This window comes from Artemia franciscana, chromosome 16 (assembly GCF_032884065.1).
Source record: "Artemia franciscana chromosome 16, ASM3288406v1, whole genome shotgun sequence".
NCBI lineage: Eukaryota > Metazoa > Arthropoda > Branchiopoda > Anostraca > Artemiidae > Artemia > Artemia franciscana.
The window spans coordinates 36,580,263-36,594,763 of NC_088878.1; the positions used below are offsets into that span (position 1 = coordinate 36,580,263).

The following is a 14,501-nucleotide window of genomic DNA, read 5'->3' on the forward strand; positions in this document are numbered from 1 at the left end:
CCCCTGGTATTCCAAACTAACACGAGTGGTCGTCATACCCCATTGTTTATAAAGAGATAGTTGTGGCCTCGAGTTGGAAAGTAGTTGGAAAGGGCCTATACAAATTTGAAGGATGGACAGAAATGTAAACTCTGTACGATTTTAGAAAAAGCTAGCCAGGCACGTGAATAAGAGTTTTCACAGGAGGATGGGGAAATAATAAAAAAAGACATTTTAAATAATAACTTTAAAAAAGAGTGGTCAGTTATTTAGGAAAATTTAGAATTTAGATTTTTTTAGGATTTCGGATTTTTGGAAAAATTTGTGATTTTTGAGGGACCAGGCCGAAGGGTCTTCCCCTCCTCTGCGAACGTCCCTGGCCAGCCCTAGGGAAATGACTTGGGCGTGAAAAGACAAATATACCAGTAAATTTAACAAGATAAAAAAAAACTTTAGCTTGACTTACATTAGTGTCTTCTCACATACCGTAAAAATTACATATTTCATTATTCGAAGATTTGTTTTTCCTTACGTTTTTTCCCTGTGGTAATGAAATTAAACTCTAACGATTTAAAACCTGGACAACGGCTCTGACGATGAGTAGTTTTCATATGTAGGACTTTTCTTTCCTTACGACTGTCTATTATCCTAAAAAAGACACGCATTTCTGAGCCTGTGGACAAAATAGAGATATTTTGTCAAAAAGCCCCGCTATACCGCTTTTATTGTAACTAGAAGGTTAAAAAAGAGATACTGCTGCCTAATACTTCTGTTTAAAAAGTGTGCTCTAATTCCATTGGTTTATATTTCTGACGACAGCCATCAAATTTATTTAGTCAGATACATTATCAACCCTTAAGGTATTTCAGAAAGGGAAGCTAAACAGCCCCATTGTTTACCTGTTGCTGCGCTCTCGAATTGTAAGACAATAAAACCATCTAACCTGATCAGTTTTTTGTATAAGATTTTGAGCAAGTTAAAAGAATGAAAAACTTTCGAATGACAACGGTTTACGAAAGTTAGCCATCTTTTACTTTGTAGTTGAAGCTATCCCGAAAAAATAGACGCAAACAAGGCATTTTTTATGACAATACCCAAACAAAAAGGTATTTACCTATAGAGGGGGTTGGGCAAAAATCTAGATAGGCACATACTTTTTCCAGTGAAACCCTTATCCTCTTGCATGAAAAGGCAAAGCTGACCTTCTCACACGAAAAAAAAGGTGATTTTTCAAACAAAATACACAAAGGTGAATTTGTGTAATAAAGTCACTATTTTAATTTAGTTTTACTATTGTTTTTTCCTGTTTTGTTTTCGTGGTGAACATGTCTAGCCCGATGAGTTGTCCCATTTCATGAACTGAAGAAATCAAACATCACCTGCCACGCACGGGGGAAGTCTACCAGTCATGACGCCAAGTGTGTCATGTGTGGAAGGATGAGGCACATCATCGTGTAAGTGTACCATATGTCTTGGAATAAGTGGCACCCCAATATGTACACCAGGTTTCGAAGAATGGGTGACCCCTTGGTCTAACCAGTATGGTGTCAGATCTTATTGGACTGGGTATGGGGGCCTTTTTTGGCTCCAAAAATTTTAGATAAAGTTGAAATATGTATCTTAAAACATTCTCTAATGATCCCATAGTTTAAGGACTGTTGGTACTTTAAACTCACAAATATATTCAAAAGAAATCATTAATTCGCAGATTACACAAAATATATTTAAAAAACGAGCTTTAAATAACTGACTCGTAATGTTTATCAATATCTGTACTATTTCTGATTTACTCAAAGTTATAAAGGCATAGTTGGGTGGGGACGGCTAGCCCATAGGCTTAAAAACTTTTTTATTTTAATTGGGTATGATAGAGGTTTTTATGCAGTCTTTGACAAACAAATCATAGTTGTTTACCCCCACTGCAACACCTCTGCTGGAGTTCCTTTTCTAATGAAGATTTATTCTTACATAGAGAAGACACAAAATATATTTTACGGAATTATTTTAGGTATATAAAGACGACTAAATTTAATACATTAAAATCCTAAATAATGCCGCTAAGTCAGAAAAAGTACTGATTTACTAGACACTGCAAAATTCTGCATTAAAAATATATCTCAGCCCTTGAAATTGTGTTCCTGAGTCGATTTTCAGAAATTTAGAGGGTTGCCACAACTTTCTAGGGCTAAAGTGTCAAGATGCGCAAAACAGCAGCACATCTGATGTTCCCTCGGAAATTGGCCACTTGAATCCAATTCAAATTTAAGACGTCGAGTTCTGGCTGCTCACCAGATGTCGAGTTCTGGCTGCTCACCTGGCTGCTTTGGTAGTCCTGTCACGTGAATGATCGACTTAGGTTTTTTAGACAGGGTTGTCATTTTCTAAACAGCAAAGAAAATGAGTCTGCCCTGACTGGCTTACTTGACTTACGGCCCTTGCCAGGGGTTTGGCGTAGAGACCGATGAGACCAGCTCCCATCAGGCTGGCTTACCGCTTACCAGGCTTGCGGCTTCCTCTACTGGGATGTGGCATTGGTCGAGGAGTTCGTTAGTTTTATATGTCCACCTAATGGGAGGATATAGACAAAGCTAACGATGGTAGAACTATGTTTTGTCATTAAGAAAGAAAAAAAATCCATAATTAATATTAAATACAAAAAGATAAGTGCAAGCGCAGTTTTTCACGAAAAAGAGCACCCAGAGATTGTGCACCAGAACAGAAGAGCACCCAGAAGAGCACCAGAACAGAAGAGCACCCACGAAAAAGAGCACCCAGAGATTGTGCACCAGAACAGAAGAGCACCCACGAAAAAGAGCACCCAGAGATTGTGCACCAGAACAGAAGAGCACCCAAAAGAGCACCAGAACAGAAGAGCACCCACGAAAAAGAGCACCCAAAGATTGTGCAACAGAACAGAAGAGCACCAGGACAGAAAAGCACTCACGAAAAAGAGCACCCAGAACTTCAGAGATTGTCTGATTTGAAATAAAATGGCAAAAAGTCTTTTCTCCAAAAAGTGGCATTTTTAGACTAATGTTTGTTACAGTATTGACCAGGGAGAAAAAGACCTATAACATTTCCTAAAAGGGTTCTTTTGGAAACCACGGTTAAACACCAATCTTTGACCATTGGTGGCTATATCTATAGATAAATAGGGCCATATCTACATTCACAACGAGTTCTTCGAATGGAAGAAGCTTACAATAAAATAGAACCACTATCACTAATTGTTATACAATACCCGTTATTAAATTGACCGCAAATACGTGCATTCAGCCGTTGTTATTGTAAATTCGGGTTAATTCGGCAATACTAAGTTCTACATGATTGAACAATTCTGATAGACTATCAATGGGCAAAATTTTGGCACATTCAGAGAATATTTTGCCGATGTGTCGAGTTGAGGATTTCAGTAATTCTAGGCAAGTAAACTTTAAAAGGATATATATGAATCCTGTTGGGAATTAAATAAAAAAAACAAGTTTTTTTTTAACTGCAAGTACGGAGCGACATTAAAACTTAAAACGAACAGAAATTATTCCGTACATGAAAGGGGTTGTCCCCTCCTCAACACCTCGCTCTGTACGCTAAGTTTGACGCTTTGTCACAGCTCTACTTTTCCAAACAATAAAGAACTTTTGCGTAAAGAGCGAGGCGTTGAGGAGAAGACAACCTCTTTTATATACGGAACAATTTCTGTTTCGTTTTAAGTCTTAATGTCGCTCCTTACTTGCAGTTAAAAAAAGTTGTTGCTTTTTTTTATTTAATTTCTGAACGTTTTTGACTTAATGCATGTTTTGATTTTGGCCCACCGCACTTGAATAATTAAAGCACAATTTGCGCATTAATATGATTTTGCTAAATAGCTTTCTCGTAGTTTTGATCCGACTTTTCTGATAAAAAAGGGGTGGGAGAGGAGGCCTAGTTGCCCTCCAATTTTTGGCTACTTAAAAATGCAACTAGAATTTTTTATTGTTTTTACGAACGTTTTTTTTAGTAATAAATTTATGTAATTCACGAATTAACTTACGTACTGAACTTCAATATTTTTTTATTACATATATGAGGGGGTTCGCCCCCTCGTCAATACTTCGCTTTTTATACTAGAGCTTGAATTGTGTCCCAATTCTTTAAGAATGACCCCTGAATCACATTGGCCGTAGAATAAATAGTTGAAATTACCAAAAATACTTTAGCGTAAAGAGCAGGGTATTGTGGAGGAGACGAACCCCCTTATATGCGTAATATTTTCTGTTCGTTTTAAGTTTTGATTCTGCTCATTACTTGCAGTTGAAAAAAAAATTTATTTTCTCATTGTTTTTTTTTAAATAATGCTAGAAAATCTTGCGCCCCCTTCATGGAAATTATCCTCCCTCATGATAACTTCCTCCATGGAAAGATCCTCCCACGTAACCACCTCCCCCCTTCCCACCCCCGCCCTAACGCGAAAAAGTCCCCCTGAAAACGTCTGTAGGCTACACTTCATAATAACCATTACTGTTAACAAACAATGGTCAAAGTTTGTAACTTGCAGCTCCTTCCCCGGGGACTGGGGGGGATGAAGTCGTCCCCAAAGACATAGTTATTAGATTTTCGACCAAGCTGAATAGAATGAATATCTCAAACTTTTGATTCGGTGATTTTGTGGAAAAAAATTTGCGTTGGAGGGGGTATAGGTGCCCTCCAAATTTTTGTGGTCACTTAAAAGGGCACTAGAACTTTTAATTTCTGTTAGAATGAGCCCTCTTGCGACATTCTAGGACCACTGGGTCGATACGATCACCCCTGGGAAAAAACAAAAAGACAAAACAAAAAAAGACAAACAAATAATCACGCATGTGTGATCTGTCTTTTGGCAAAAAATACAAAATTCCACGTTTTTGAAGATAGGAACTTAAAACTTCTACAGTAGGGTTCTCTGATACGCTGAATCTGATGGTGTTATTTCCCAGAATAAGGCAAATTTTCTCAGGCTCGTAACTTTTTATGGGTAAGACTAAACTTGATAAAACTTATATATTTAAAATCAGCATTAAAATGTGATTCTTTTGATGTAACTATTGGTATAAAAATTTCGTTTTTTAGAGTTTCGGTTACTATTGGGCCGGGTAGCTCGTTACTACAGTTCGTTACCACGAACTGTTTGACAGAGATTGAACAGCAAGCTACTCTGTCTTCAGAGGAGACGCAGAAGTACTTAAAACATACTATAAATCTGTATAGAGCAATGCTATTTTGTTTTAAAGATGGGGTAATAGTAGTAGCGCTATAGTGGGAAGTTGTTGGAATACGAAGCATTATTGAATTAAATTATTGAATGGGATTCCAATGGGAAGAATTAGATTTGTGTAGCCACGCTCGGAGGCAGAGTCGGGGGAAGTGCTCTTCCCTAGTATGTCCCAAAATTATTCAATGAAGAAAATAAGAGCTTGTGTTACTGTAGCTCTATATGTAAATCTACACTGTATACTTAAAAAGTGGTGAAATTTTTATTTACCTTTTTATAGTTGAATTTAAAAAGAAGGTGTCTTCTTAGCGAAAATGAAAAGGTGACATTAAAACTTAAGGCGAGTGGAACTTAACTAGTGTAATATGAGAAATCAAGTTTATAATGAACAGAATTACTGTGAATAAAAAACCTAAAAAGAACAGAAAATTATAATTAATCATGGAATTGCACTTAAAACAAACGGAAATTACCATAATCTTGCGGAAAATTAAGCATTACAAAACCAAAATGTCATTTCATCGCTTATATGTTGAACTTTAATTCTGTCTTTATCATAGAATCTTAGGAATAAAAAATACTTATCGGAGCTTCCAGGAAAATTAGCAGTTTCTTATATAGGTGTATTTTTGACAGTTTAGCTATACAACAGACAAACAGAGAGTTTACATTTAAGTAATCTGGTGACTCACCCAGAGACATGGGAGAACCAATCAATTCCAATCAGAACCAATCAGGAGAACCAAATATGGACTATTTGGTTTCGCTTTCCTGACATACGATTAAGGAGTTATGTGATTGGCATACGAAAATGCGTCAATGCCATACATAAATAAATAAGATTAGAGCATATTTTTTACCATGGAATTATAAAAAGTTTCTTTGGTTTACTATTATGGATGACGCTTATTTTCACCAATGTTTTGATCATGTCAAGTCTATTCCATTCAAGTGAGTACAAAATCAGCAGTCGAATAAAGCGTTCAAAAACGTGAAAAGAGAAATTAAAGAGAAAAAGAGAAAATAGTGTCTTATAATTCCGTGTTCAAAGGGGGGCATTAGTTTCAATGGCCTAGCGACGGGCGAAAATCTTCTTGTCCCTTATCACTCTGGAACATACAGCCATAAGTTCTCGGGTGAAAAGAAACCTAACGCAGGAAAAAATTGGAGCACCCCTCACAAAAAAACAGGTTCCAAATAATGGCCAAAAATTATTTTTCCGATTTGTTCATAACTCGTATCCTGAAGTTCTTGAGATAAGAGGGCCTAATGAAGAAGAAAATAGCTCCCTACTAGCATGGGACAAAGTGTTGAGTCAGAAAGCGCAAAAGGAAACTTTTTCCTGCTCACTCCGCATGAGAGGGATGGCCCTGGAAAGGAGGGACTCATTCGATTGAAACTAAGCATGAATTAGCGCCCTTTATAAGAGTCAAAAGTGATTGGAGGACAACCTACTTTCTCCCCATGCCTTTTTTTCCTACACAGCCGATAATGCCCATGATGCTGGGTCAATATTCTGAAATAGCCATTTTGCTCTAGGCTATATGTATACATATAAAAAAAAGTTAGAAAGGTCTAATAAGCAGGCCCCAAGGATCAACCCCAAGCGTCAGCGGCAATACCCCTAAATTAAGTAAATTAACCGTCTTTCATGGGTGGGTTTTGGTAAAAAAAAAAAAAAAGAAGCTGCAATGCATTGATCTTAGTTGGCTGATCAGTTAAGAGCTCTTAGAGACAATTCATAGGACCAAAATTCCTAGGCTTTTTTTTGGAGGGGGGATTAGACTTCAAATTTTAACTTGAAAGAGGAGGCAGAGAAGAGCTAAACATATTTTAATCAAATTTCTTACAAGTTACGGCACATCCCGTCCTATAGGACAAAAATCTGCTCCCGGTGAATAGGCAATAGAAATTGAATGACGTTATGTGTACCCTCATTATATCGACAAGATCCCAAGAACGGCTTAGGATACCGAATTGAAACTTTTACGTGGTTTCTAGGAGTCAAGTGAAGCACAATTTGTTATTGCTGTTGGAGGTAGATAGGCTATTGGGATTTGAAATGGTTGGAAGCAGAGGCAAATCTGAAGATAATATTTGTATTCAGGCTATCAAAATAGCATACATGCAATACCACGGAAATATCTTTTTGAGAGTCCAGAAATGTTGTTATTTTTAGTTCCGATTGCGTTTTGCGTGGGTTGCGATTCTCTTCTTCCCCTCTATATGTTTGCCGGTTACTTAAATTTTTAAAATTGCCCGTTGATGTTGATTGTCTCTGAAGCTTATACACCAAAGTGCCTCGCATAGCCTGAAGTTCGGGAAACCCATACGTAAAATAAGACTGCAAAAGAGGCGTAAGAGACAGGGACGGAGCCAAAATTTCCTGACGCCCTTGGAGACCCAGATGACCAACTCCTTGATTTTTATTGCAGAGGGAGGGAGAGGGTAAAACACAACTTTAATGTGAAACTGAGTATGCATTTGGCTAGAGGGGTTAACTGCGTGTCTAGGTAATCCATCACTTTCTGTGGGGCGTTTAAAATCCCACCCCTTTGACTCAAAATGCAGAACTAGCTTCAAAATCCACTCCTTGAATTGTATTTAAGGTACCTTAAGCTAAAGCACTAAGAAATATTTTGAGCAGCATAAATCTAACGGGTTTTATTTTTTATCTCAGTGCCGAATAAGACCCTTTGAACAATAACATAATTAACATCAATTAAAGTTTAAGTTAGTTGTCGGATTGCCTTTTCGCAATGATTTGTACGCAATTTGGATGACAGACAATTTGTAAAAAGAAGGAGTGAAACAGCAATTTATGTGAAAAGTGAAATCATCCATAAATATTGCCAAACGGGCGACCAGAACTGGCAACCAAGAAGGAGACTGGAAGTTTGTTTTAAAACGGTCTTTTAAATTTTGGTTACTATGATGGGTCATGGTTCGTCCTTTACTAGGCAGCAGCTACCGCTGCAACCATGACGAAAAACTCTCCATGTGCAGTTATATCGTTGTTGGCTGTAGTGGTTGCCAAATTAAAAAAAGTAACGTGAGTGAAAAATAAAAAGAAGTTAAAAACATATGACACCAAATAGTTCAAGAAGGTGCACCATTCCTTTGAAGGAATATATATATAACAGGAAAATAAAAAATAATTCAAAAGAAAATTTGAGTTAAAATGGAATAGTTGTGGGCATCAAGTCATGGCTAATTGCAGAAAAGGCCAAGACAGATAGTCCAATTGAGTGAGAAGATGAGTTAAAATAGATTGTCTCTAAGGCTTGGTAAAATGGTATATATATATATATATATATATATATATATATATATATATATATATATATATATATATATATATATGTATATGTAGCAAATACATTTTTAAAAAGTAACAAATGAGGATGCGCGTTTTCGCTCCACCTAATCTACAAAACAACAACTTATCATCTGTTCTGTCACGCAAGTAATTAAAATAGTGTCTATTTGACAAAATAACTGCAGTTTCTTTTGTCACATAGCCAATGTTTAGAAATATTTATTATGATTAGTTTCAGTTGATCAGTCATTGTATCCTTTCACCAAAGTGACAACCTAGAGACGAATGAGAAGAAAATATTGTTGTGAACACAACTAAATGGCGTTTAACATTTTCACAATGTCACTGGAGAACAAAATTAATTCTCGAAGCTTTTCCTAAAAGGTTTTCTTTCTTACAAGGCTTAAACTAGAAAAGTCTTTAGAAATTAGATTTCATGTGAACTATGTAACAAGTTGTAGAGAACCTCCAGAGCCATCATCGAAGCTGTGCTACAACAAGGCAAAAAAGTGGCATTGGAGAGGCACGATTGAATAAATTCCCTAGCTTCCATTTGGAAGAAGGCCAAGAAATCTGGTATATTGTAGGCATGTAACTGAAACAAGATTTTTTTTTGTCTTGAAACCAGAAGAAACAAGCAAACAGAACTTTTGGGGTTTTTCCACTTTTGGGGTTTAGAACTAATAGAACTTTAGAATAGAACTAATAAAAAATAGAACTTTTGGGGTTTTGGGGCTCATTATCAACTGTATGTTTCCCTTTCCTTGAAATTAATCTCCCAACCCTCAAAAAGCGTAGTCTCTCTTCCGTGGAAAAGTCATCTGAAGTCAGACGTAACTTAATGGTTCTTAGGTTACAAAAGTGAGAACCATAGTTTTAAGAGGAACATTTTTAATTTTTGCGTTTTTTTATATATTCTAATTGCACTTGTCATGTTCTTTCAACCTCGAGATTTGTTTTTACTATTCAAAAATGGCGTTGTTGATTAATTTGTTTTAAATGCTAAATAGGTCACAATCTACTGCGTAGCAACCTTTTTGTTAAGGCTTTCTCCGTTCATTTGTATTACTAATTGAGCCACAATTAGTCCTTTCTACAGTTGCCTTTTTCGGTGAACCGTCTAGGGCTAAACGAAAAGCAGGTCGTCCGCGATTGTGGTAGGAGGATGTCATAAAGAAAGATTTGAAGGAAATGGGAACTTCCTGGTAGGGTGTAAAGAAGGAGACTTTGAATAGATTGGAATGGAGGAGGAGTGTATTTAGCTATGTTGGCCTCAGGCGGCTGGGTGCTGCGGTGAGTTATTATTATTAGTAGTAGTATGGGACCAGGCATAGTTACGATGCCTTAGTTGAAGGACTCAAACTGAATAATGGAAATTTCCTTTTCCCGAATATTTCATTCCTATAGAGGTCAGTTTCTTAGATGTTGGTCTTTCTGTGCCCTTAGATGTAAAGAGCAGTTGACCTCTGGAAGGATTTTGTGCCGAAGTCCGTCATTCATTTGAGGGTGATTTAGCTTCCCCTTTAGAGGGAAGAACCAACTGTATTCCGTTGGCCGATAGTTTTCGAGGGTACGGTGGAACGAGGATAAAAAGTATCTAAGTAAGCTTGACGATTTTATATTTATCGTTTGGCTCAATGATGTCTGTAGCAGGAGTCTTGGCTGTAGATGTTTGTGGAACGGGACTATCAACAAGGATATATTGACTCTCCAAATATTTGTGCTGCTACCTGTTGCAGTGCCCCAAAACTATACGAGATGGCTAACTAGTGATTTTGATGGTTGCTTTTATAATGAAACTTAGACTTTTTTTTAGTTAAACTGTGGTCAAAGGTTCTAACATTTGTGTTTTTCTCCCATTTGTGTTTTCAGTCAGATTTCATCTGTTTCTTGCTTCAAGGTCATACGCTAAGACATTTTTAATCTGAGACCCTTGAAAAACTAATCTGTTCAAAAAAAAACCTCTCCCTATGGTTATGAAGGTTGGGGCATAAAGCCCTTCGCCATTTTGAGATATGAGAGACTTTATTATTTTTTTATATTACATAGTTTAAGGTTTGGAACTTTATTTTGATCAATATATGAAAGATTATTCCATTTTAATGGTCTCTATTTGTTGAAAAAAGAATATTTAATTTTGGGCGCTACCCTGTAGTTCTGCCGTTTGTATTTGAAGCGTGGAATGAGGCGATTGTCTACGAAAATCTTCATCATCATGTTAAGCCGTTTTACACTAGAACAAACGCAGCTCTACCACGAAGGGTGCGAGGAGCCCCTAAAACAACTTGAGAGGGAAGTTTCTAATATTTATGAAAGACATTTGGTGCCAAATCTCCAAAGATGCCTTTAGATAAGAAAGAAAAGTCTATCAAATGTTTTGCTCGATCGACTTGTCATTAAAGAGTTGAAAACATGCTTTAAAGTCTTTTTGAGCGGAGGTTTTCACCTCACACACGCTTAAGAATATCCAAATATTCATGTTTAATGTTATCAAAAAAATATTTGAAGCGGTTAGGTGAACCTAATTCAAAGAAAAAATAGACTCTTGTTCAATGATATTTTTAAATTCCCCAAACTCTTACTTTAAAACCACAGCATATATAGACACCAGTTGCGCGGAGTCGTATATTGCCCATAGAGGATTTAAACACACATCTTTTAGAATAGGTATTAACCTTAGGCGCTCCCACAGCCAATCAGCGCGGAAAAATCTTGGCTCTATTCCAGGAGTGGCTCTATTCCGCCAATCAGCGCGGAATGATCTTGGCTCTATTCCTATGTCGCGATGATGGCTATGTGTTGCTTTTGAAAAATGTTAGCGCAACTGGTGTCTATATAGGCTGTGTTTAGAACAGTGACTGAAACTTGTCGTCTGAATGCTTGTAAAAGTTGTAGCCTGGAAGTTTGGATTTACCACTTAGCTCTGGAAACTACAGACGACACCAGCCTACATCATCCTGCCTGTATGAACTACTTATGCGCGTTTTGTATACATGGCCGTTTATTCATTGTAGCCAGAAGCTATAATCTATAGTATAAATATATAGGAATGAAAGCTCCTACCATCTCCATTGAAAGTTTTTGGGACATACAAAAGCCGTTGTTACGTAGGTGAACTAAGTACTTCTTCTTGGCTCAGCCTTCACCTGTCCTTTGCCCCAATCCAGACCAAAATCCAATCCAATATCAGTTCAATATTTCCTACCTCGACTACTTTGCTTTATAGTATAAATATATAGGAATGAAAGCTCCTACCATCTCCATTGAAAGTTTTTGGGACATACAAAAGCCGTTGTTACGTAGGTGAACTAAGTACTTCTTCTTGGCTCCGCCTTCACCTGTCCTTTGCCCCAATCCAAACCAAAATCCAATCCAATATCAGTTCGATATTTCCTACCTCGACTACTTTGCTCTATAGCACTAGGAATGCTGTTTCCCATTTCTGCAAAACAAATGTTCCAAAACAATCGAATAAGAGGATGATAAGAGCCTACCCCAAATAAGCCCCTTGAATCCAACTTTTGACTTTTGGTTGTACCATCACAAAAAATAACCATGATCTACCGCAACTGATAGTATTCTTCCATATATCTGCAAGCGAATGATTTAGATTTCTGCGTGAGGTTAGAAGGGTTAGTTTTCCCAACCATTACGACTGACAAATTACAAATATTTAACTGTCTCTTTGTGCCCAGTCAAAGTTTTCACTGAATTGTGAGAATGACGTGTGGACATTACCCATCAGGTAAAGAATAAATAGATGTAGTCAATGAACGACACCAGAGGGCCTTCAATCCTGGTCCTTCAATCCGAGGTTGTATTATTTTTAGGATTGTTTTCCAAAATTCAAATAGTCAAAAATTCTACTCCTTGACGAGTCAGCCCTTCGAGACGCTATTATATTTGCCTTTCCGAGTCTTTCCTCATAAATGTTAGGCGTGGATGTTCCCAAAAGCCTAGTCATACTGGTTTTACTCATCAAGGATTAGATCCAAGGCCGTATCAAGGGCGGGGGGGAGATACTATAGGTTTGGAATCCCCCCAAAGGTTTGTCCGACTCGTAAAAAGCATAACATAAATGAATATAAATTAATTTTAATGCGTTTTTTAAAGTTTTTTGTACCCCCTCCCCCAAAAAATTCTTTTTTAAGCAATACCTCCCCGAGAAATCTTGGATACAACCCTGACTGGATCTATTTTACCTAGCCTAACATCCGCCTTAAGATCCAGAGTTCCAACAAGTAAGAGTAATTTGTATTTTAGGCGAATCTCCGGGATACTAGCTGTTAACGTTAACAGAAGAGTATACATGGGTCTACCACTCGTCAAATCAATGGTTGTCCCAAGCGCTGTAGATATTATTTATGGTCATTGTTGGTTACTTGTGAGGCTCATTGTGTTATTTGTGACATGTATAGTGAATTGTGTGTTGTTGTTGTTCCGTGTTTTTTTGGGAGGGGGGGTTGAAGTAATTTGCTTTGGCTTGGTTTTCAGCGAATAGTCAGCTGGCAGCTGATTAGTATTTTTCCTTTTTAGTGTCAGTTTGTTTTTTTTTTCTGTTTTTCTCCCTGCATTCCCGGAAATAGAGCCTTGCGGGGGTGGGGGTGTTTTTGTTGTTCTTTGATACATTTTAATTGGTAGCACTGGTTATCATTTTAGGTAGCCTATCCGCTTCATTTGAAAAAAAGGAAGTTTCTTGACTAATTTCAGTAAAACAGGAAACCATCCCTATCTTTCCCTATCAGGAGCCACTTTATCTATTAATAAAAACACCCAGCAGCATCAACTTGACCTATTACTGAGAGAAAGATTGTAACTTGTAGGAAATAATTTCTGAGAACACACTAGCTAATCATTATAAAACATAAAATAGCAAAGGAAGGATAAAACGAGGACAATAAACAGCCAGGGAAAAAAAAAGAAAAATTATGCAAATATTTCAGTCAAGACCTCCACTTGACCTTCCTCAGCGCAGAATAGAATTGATAAAAACATAGGAAACCAAACCTTAAGACAAAACGCAAGACTAAAATAAGATGACCCTTTCTGAGTAACGGTGAAAGGGTAATTCACCGGAGTAAGGTGAAAGGGTTTTCATTGTTTGTTTATTGTCCTCGTTTTATCCTTTCGTCGCTATTTTATGTTTTATCTTGGTTTATAGGAAAGGTCCACACACTGATGGGTCCTGTCCAGAGTGCATAAGAGGAGCTATCTGCCTTTCCATTTGAAGTTACAACCTTTAAATATAAGTGTTCCGGCTGTGTCTAATGGCCGCCAGAGACAGGGCCCCCCTCTGCACCTCCCTACTACAAGGCATCCTGTATATCTTTAATGTACTCCGTTATCTATCATGTGGAGACATACCAAGTGGCCTGCTGTAGATCAGTTCTATTTTCGTACCTCACTCCTCTGAAATCCTGGCTGCATCCCCTATAAGTCGTTGGCTCCACAGTTTCAAATTAGTTGGAGTCTTTCAACTTGAAAAGCGTGCTTTGAAGAGAACCATTTCATCTGATTCGTAATTCAAATCTTTCTATCTAATTCATGCTAATCAAATCTGATTTGTATAATGGCACTACCTTTTCAGGCACGTATGGAGATTAAAAAATGTATTGTTTTTAAATAGGAAGTATTGATAAATTCAGACAAAATTAGGATTTCCGGGGAGGGTGGGTCCTGAGCCCACTTGCATATACGCGCCTGCTATGTTTTGGCAATATGCTTTCCCTCATAAGTGGTTCGCTTTGCAATTCAAGGTTAGTTTTATTATTTTGAGAAGGAAGCTCTTTTGAGAATCCAAAATTTGACAAAAACATCGTCCAAAATATTCGTCCAAATATTTGACAAAAACATAAGTGGTCTTGTTCCAGTGAAAGGAAAATCGTACAAAAGTGAAAGTATTGTGTAAATGATTTGAAAAACGACTATCTTCATAGCAGTCTAATAATAAAAAGTAACTTCATATAACGAAAAGAG

At 37.3% G+C, this 14,501-nt stretch overlaps 1 protein-coding gene across 7 annotated transcripts in view; it reads left to right on the plus strand.

The window, feature by feature from the left end:
- LOC136037400 (guanine nucleotide exchange factor DBS-like) overlaps positions 1-14,501 on the plus strand; it is a 211,100-nt gene that overhangs the window by 60,158 nt on the left and 136,441 nt on the right. The gene's annotated exons all lie outside the window — the stretch shown is intronic.